Consider the following 7,025-nt stretch of genomic DNA (forward strand, 5'->3'; position numbering starts at 1 on the left):
GTAATATACATTTGCATCTATTTATATATAGGTGATAATGGATTAACAAATGAAGATAGCATGCAGCTGATGCAGAAAGCGACCATCGTGGATCATCACAAAGCATGTGTAGATCTTCATATCTTAGTCACTTGTAATATAATCTAGTTATATATAGGTATGCACTTTCAAAATAGTTTGATATAGGTTTGTAATTTAATATTTTCTTTTGGTTTTATCATTTGCAGGTAATTGTTAAGTGACATACGTATACTTGACCTGTTAGATTTGGTACGTATTTGACGCCAAATGCTAAGCGAATCTGTTGATATATTTTATTTCATATGCAATATACAATTTTTGTAAACTCTTTTAAGAGGTGGTACATTATATGTTTATGACACCGTTTTGGATATTTTATTTCATATGTATAGTACAATTTTTGTTAACTCTTTAAGATGTGGTACACTTTGTGTTTATGATATCATCATTTTGGATTTAGATGCCTTATGAGATATGAGATTGTATATATGGATTAGATATGTATAAGATTGATGAATGGAAAAAATATTTATGAATTAATCCAATATTTATGAAGAAAATACGCAATACAATATTGTATTGCGTATTGTATATCAGGAAAAAATCCACTTCACCCCCCTGAAGTTTCATGGACTTTTCAATTTGAACTCCAAAGTTCAGAAATTGGTAATATACCCTCTAATGTTTCAAAAATTTTCAATTTTAAACCTTCCATTACTAATTTCCGTCAAATTGGACGGAAATCTCTAAAATTAAGTAATTACCCTCTGGCTTTTATTTTTAAAATTTCCGTCCAATTTAACGGAAATTAATAACGGAAGGTTTAAATTGAATATTTTTGAAACTTTGGGGAGTGCATTGCTAATTTTTAAACTTTGAGGTTCAAATTGAAAAACTCCTGAAACTTTAGGGGGGTAAAGTAAATTTTTCCCAATAAAAAATATATATGGATTGCATGGGGAAAACATTTTCTCCATATATTAATTAATGGGGGCGCTTCGCAATGTGGAAGCGCTCCCATATAGAAATAGGGGCGCTTTACACACAAGCACCCCCTTTTATGAAAGGGGGCGCTTGCCCATCTGAGTGCCCCCTTTTTAGAATGAGAGCTCTTCCAAGGCAAGCACCCTCTTTTAAAAAATAGGGCACTTGCCTAGAAAGTGCCCTCATTCTAAAAAGGGGGCGCTTGCCTTGAAAGCGCCCTCATTCTGAAACGGGGGCGCTTGCCTAGGAAGCGCCTTCATTCTAAAAATGGGGTGCTTGCCTAGGAAGGGCCCCCTTTTTTAAAAGGTGGTGCTCTGTTCTAAACGTTCCATTTTCGATGCGCCTTTTAGTAAAAAAAGTCTCAAACTTAAATTCTAGTCGCCATAAAAATCAACATGTCCCAAGTGCCTCTAATCAAGCGTTGCGAAATCAATAGACTTTTTTTTGGCCAAAAATGCCCCAAATAACTATGTCACTAAACCTTATTTTTTTTATAGTGCTTCTACTCTAATTGAATGCCCGCACACTAACTGAAGAGGAATCAAGCTGCATTTGTCACCCATATTGAAGGAAAATATAGAGAGCTAGATTCAGAAAGGGGATGCTCATGCACTGGAATTTGCCTAATTAAATTGCTAACACTTTGCTTTGTGTTGTGTTAAAGTTGATCCCAACTTAGAGTACATAGAATTGTGTGATCTGTTGAAGTAGGGGCGGGGAATCAAGCTAAACATATTTCCTGTTGGCTATAGTAATAAATAGAGCTCAACATTATCTATACATATGAGTTCAAACACCCCAAAAATCACAGATTTTTGGAATGGCTGAAACGTTGAAAATTGGTGAACTAATTAAGACAACTTTGATTCCTTTATTCAACTTGATCAAAATGACTTGCTTACATTGGTATTTATATATAGACTATAAAGAATCTTTCTAGCTCACTCATTTACATCACATCACTCAAAAAATTGCATTATAAATTCCAAGTCTATAGATTTCATTAGTTAGTATAATAAGATTACTACAGAGTTGATATTAACATGTGGAAAAGGATTAAACCTGAAGAAGAAACTAATTATAATGTACTTTAATTCCACTTCTAAATCAAATGATATCAACAAGACAAGACAATTTTGTGGCTTCATGATAACAAATTAGTTGTCTTCTAAATCAAATGATATAATCCCAAAATACGTATGTTGATTCCTAAATTAATTATTGCATCATATCATTCATGTGCTTAATTAATTTGCACTTCTATATCAACTGTTTTAAACCAAAAAGTACGTTCCTAAACTAGTTCACCATATCATTCATTTGGGTATACGCTATATTTTATGAAGACATCCTTAAAGAAATGCTGGCAACATATTTTATTATTGGAGGTCAATAAAAGTACAAAACCACAAAGCTCGTTAGGAATGAAAGGAAACATTGAAACTCCTAATTAAAGCTTAATTTACAATAAGTAAACGCAAGTACTACAAAATAAGTAGCAGCGACATATTAAACCCATCAAGGTGATATTAACTTCTCTTTTTTCTGGGGTAAACTTGAAAATTGTGCTTTGCAGAAAGGAAAAGACTCGGTAGTACTTCTTCTTCTTCTTCTTCTTTTTTTTTTTTTTCTTCTTTATTTGATGTATCCTGGTACATTTTTTCAGTCACTCTTTAGGTTTGCTCATTCTTCTATTGTTTAATTTGGGTCTTTGTTTTGAGCTTTTGGATTTCTCATATTCCCTCTCTCGCTCTCAAGAAATGATAAAACTATTGGAGAATGCATGAATAAAACGATCTAAAGGTATAGATAGACAGCGACATATACTTTACTATAAGTAGAAAAACTATATGTTTCTCTAAGTAGAAAGATGCAAGAGAGAGAGAGAGAGAGAAACCTTGAGCTGGCGTAGTGAAAGAGCTTTCCAGTAGAAGAAAAGATAATGAGAGCAATTTCAGCATCGCAGAGAGTTGAGAGCTCCATAGCCTTCTTAAACAGCCCCCTCCTCCTCTTAGAGAAAGTCACCTGCCTTGCCGTTGTGTTGTCAATCTTTTTGATCTGGATTTTCGTCCTCGTCATTTTTGAGAGAAATTAAAAAATGATCCGACCCTTTACATAAAACCAATCAAAATTATCATCCCCAACTAGTAATTCTAGGAAGAGAAAACAAAACTTTACTTGTACAAATTAAAAGAGGAATAAATATCCGTCACAAATGTTTTAATCCAAGAATCAGGTCAAACCAGTACCTCAGAGACAGCAAATTCAAACTCCTATACCTGAAAAATATAGACAGTCAAAAGAAAACCAGTTTTTTATCCTTCACAAATGTTTTAATCCAAGAATCAGGTCAAACCAGTACCTCAGAGACAGCAAATTCAAACTCCTATACATGAAAAATATAGAAAGTCAAAAGAAAACCAGTTTCTTTCACAAAGAGGAAGAGTATATATATATATAAAGAAGAAAGTTCTTTCAATCTGCACTTGCTCTCTCCGAAAAAACAAAAAAACAAAAAAGAAGGAAAAATATGAAACATTAGCTGAAATTTAACCTACCCTTCACACAACAATCGACTAATCTTGCAGATCTTCCACCAGTCTTCTAGTGATTAGTAAGCATTCTATATATGGAAAATGTGGAGAGAGAGAGAGAGAGAGTGGTATGTAGAGAGTAAGAACAAAGGAAAAAAAGAAAGATGGGGAATTTTCCAAATTAGGCCAACAATCTCTAACCAACCAACCCTAGTTTGCAGAAACACTGTGGGGGTGAAGGAGATCGAAGAATAATTGATGAACCATACTGTTCTAGCTTCACTGCCTCCTTTCCTTTCTTGTCGTTTGTAGGGCTGTTGACATCCCACACTTGCCACAAAAAGTTTTAAGATAGGGAGAGAGACAGAGAGAGAGAAAAGAGAATGAATGAGATACTTTTTTTTTTTTTTTTTTATCTATTTTTTTAATATAAGCATCTAAATAAAGTAAATTCATGTTCCTTTTTTGGTCAAGCAGAGGGGTAGTCAGGTCATCTGCAATTTCAAATTAAGTTTGGTGATGCATTCATTGTGGTTGTTGACCAGTGGCTCAGATTAAAAAAGGAGTGCATGAGGTTCTTTCCGTACAGATTGCCACGCTGCATCGTTGGACAGAAATTATGACATCTCTGTACCCTCGTACCCGTCACGTCGCCACAATTCTGTTTATGCATTTTCAATAAAAATAAAAAAAATAATAAAATAATAATAATGGATATAGGAAAGTAAAAAAATTGTATTAAAAAAATTATTTTATAATAAATTTTTTATTTAAATAATAATAAAAGTAAATTGTGTGATATAAAATTTGAACTTATTTTTATGTTAATTTTTTTAAAAAAAATAAGATAAATAGTGTTTAGGAGTATGTATATATAATTTTTTTTTCTAATCAGGAGTATGTATATATAATTATTTACCTATACATATATCTTAAGAAAATCATATAAATACTTTTAACCTTTTTATTTTATATAATTAGAACATTCTCATTGAAATAGTTTTTTTGAGAGAAACTTTTATCAAAATTTATGAATGGTAATTTTTAATATAATTTAAATTCGACACGAAAAAATTATATATTTGAGCTTTAATCAATTTGAATAGATTCAAATTCAAAGGTCAATTATATTTGAAGCTTGTATCAACTTGTTTTTTTTTTTTTTTGTGACTATTCTACCTAAGCGTGACGATGCATAGTAGCACCTATTCGTTGGGAGCGGCACATACAGGAAGAGCTTAAACTATGAAAACTATGAGAATCCAAAGCACCTAATACTAATCACGCATATGTGAAGAATATTCTTCATTGCGGAGATTCGAACTCACGCTCTAATACATGCCCGGACAACTTGAGAATTTTCTTGAGAAACTGCCACTCTTAGAGCACTAACAGCAACTTCTCAACCATTTTCCCTCAATTTAGGGAATAAAACTAGCTACTTTTTGATTCCCTATAAAAAAAAAAAAAAAAAAAAAAAAAACAATTCACAATAGATTCCTTTATTTTTTTTCTATATAAATTAAATAATTTTTATTTTTATCATTGCAACCAATGATAGAGGAGAGAGGAGAGAGAATAATTTGTTTATAATTTAATAAAGCATTTGGTATCTACATTATTTCCCAATATTGGGTAGTGTTTCCCAATACTACTCAGATTGTTCCATCTTAGAAGCATCGCAAGGGAGGCGCCCGTCTTTTGCATGGCGTAGCATTCAGAGTTATTGCGACCTGCTTCAGGAGGGATTAATTTGGAGGGTGGGTAATGGTGAAACAATTCGGATATGGCATAATAAGTGGATTCTAAACCCCTCAACTTTTATGTTATTCTCTCCTTCGGTTTTGCTCGACTCGTTTGCCACAGTGAATGCTTTAATGGATACTGACCTTAAGAGGTGGAATGTTGGCCTCATAGATCAACTCTTCACCCCCACGGATTCAAGACTATTTCAGTCCATTCATCTTAGTGGTATGAACAGGGAGGATGCACTGATTTGGAGGGGTACGCCAAGGGGAATCTTTTCAGTCAAGGGTGCTTACCACATGATAAAAGAGAAAGAGGATAACGGTAAAGTAGGATGCTCATCCAATGGTAGGCACAGTAACATGTTGAAGTCCTTGTGGAAACTACCGGTTCCCAATGTTGAAAAATACTTTCTCTCGAAAGCCTGCCATGAGGTTCTTCCAACCAGAGCCAATCTATTTAGAAGAAAAGTCATTGATGATCCGACTTGTCCCATTTGCGGTTTGGATGTAGAAACGACCTTCCATATTTTATGGAGGTTTTTTTTTTTTTTTTCTTCCAGGTAGTGGAGAAGATCCTCCTCAGTGGAGCTGGGGAAGACAGCCAGCTGTTCACAGGAATAGCTCGGAGGATTTGGCTTCGGCGAAATGAAGTTTTACGTACATGGGGGCTCTTTCTCTCATCCCTCTGAGATTTTGAAACGCACGGCGGTGGCGATGGAGGAGTTCTAGCTCTCCCACAATGTTGTAGTTGCGTCGAGCGTCAGGATAGAAGGAGATAAATGGTTTGCACCACCCTCGGGATGTGTCAAGGCAGATTGGGATGCGGTGGTTGATCGGGAGGGGGCCATATGGGACTGGGTGTGATCCTGCGTGACCATACAAGGGCTCTTGTTGCAGCACGTGGTATCACAAGGATGGGCTTCCTGGAACCAACTGATGTACAAGCACTGGTAGCTTTGGCTGCTACTTAGCTATGCTAGGACTTTGGCTTAGATCAAATTCATTTTGTGGGGGATGCGAAGGTGGCGATGGATGCGGTGCATTCCAGGGACCAAGATGATAGTGGGAGAGGTCTCCTTATTGCCGACCTACGGATGAGCTTAACGACTTTTTTAGCATGGACATTTACTTATGCTAGCAGAGATGCAAACCGTACAGCACATGAACTGGCAAGATTGGAGGTAAAGCAGAGTATGGATCAAGTGTGGGTCTCTCATCCTCGATCTTGTATTCAGAATCTTATTTCTTTTGAGCAGTCTGTAATGGTTTCTGATGATTAATGAAAAGTTCGCAAATTCTTACAAAAAATAAAAAATAAAAAATAAATATTGGATACCTTTTGGTGTTGGTTAAATATATGGCTTTTTTTATTTTATTATTTTTTATTTTCCTAAACATAAGGCATCTGCTACTAGTGCTCTTAATGGTGTATCAACTTGCCATTAAACGTACGAGGGGAAGCTTCTACCCATATTGGAGTGGTAGACCTTCCATTTCCCCTCGAATCTGAATCATTTGCTGCTACCAATATTGATATCCGAACTGCGAAGATTAGCTTCAGCTTTTTTTTTTCTTTTTTTTTTTGGGGTTTTTTTTTCAGTTGATCATTTGGCTTGTCGAGAAAGTGGAGCAAACGAAAATAGATTAGTTTTGTTTTTTTGTTTTTTTTTGTTTTTGTTTTTATCATTATTCTTATAATAATATTTTCCTTTAGTGGTTTGATATTATTTCCTGAAGC

The 7,025-nt window shown here is 34.7% G+C and overlaps 1 long non-coding RNA gene across 1 annotated transcript; it reads right to left on the reverse strand.

Moving 5' to 3' along the window:
• Positions 1-3,095: 3,095 nt before the first annotated feature.
• Positions 3,096-3,903, reverse strand: LOC132179374 (uncharacterized). The gene is made up of 4 exons (XR_009439916.1): positions 3,564-3,903; positions 3,368-3,391; positions 3,255-3,284; positions 3,096-3,114 (listed from the first exon to the last, which is right to left on the reverse strand). It is a non-coding gene; the product is annotated as an uncharacterized LOC132179374 (long non-coding RNA).
• Positions 3,904-7,025: the final 3,122 nt, after the last annotated feature.

Source organism: Corylus avellana, chromosome ca4 (assembly GCF_901000735.1).
Source record: "Corylus avellana chromosome ca4, CavTom2PMs-1.0".
Classification (NCBI taxonomy): domain Eukaryota; kingdom Viridiplantae; phylum Streptophyta; class Magnoliopsida; order Fagales; family Betulaceae; genus Corylus; species Corylus avellana.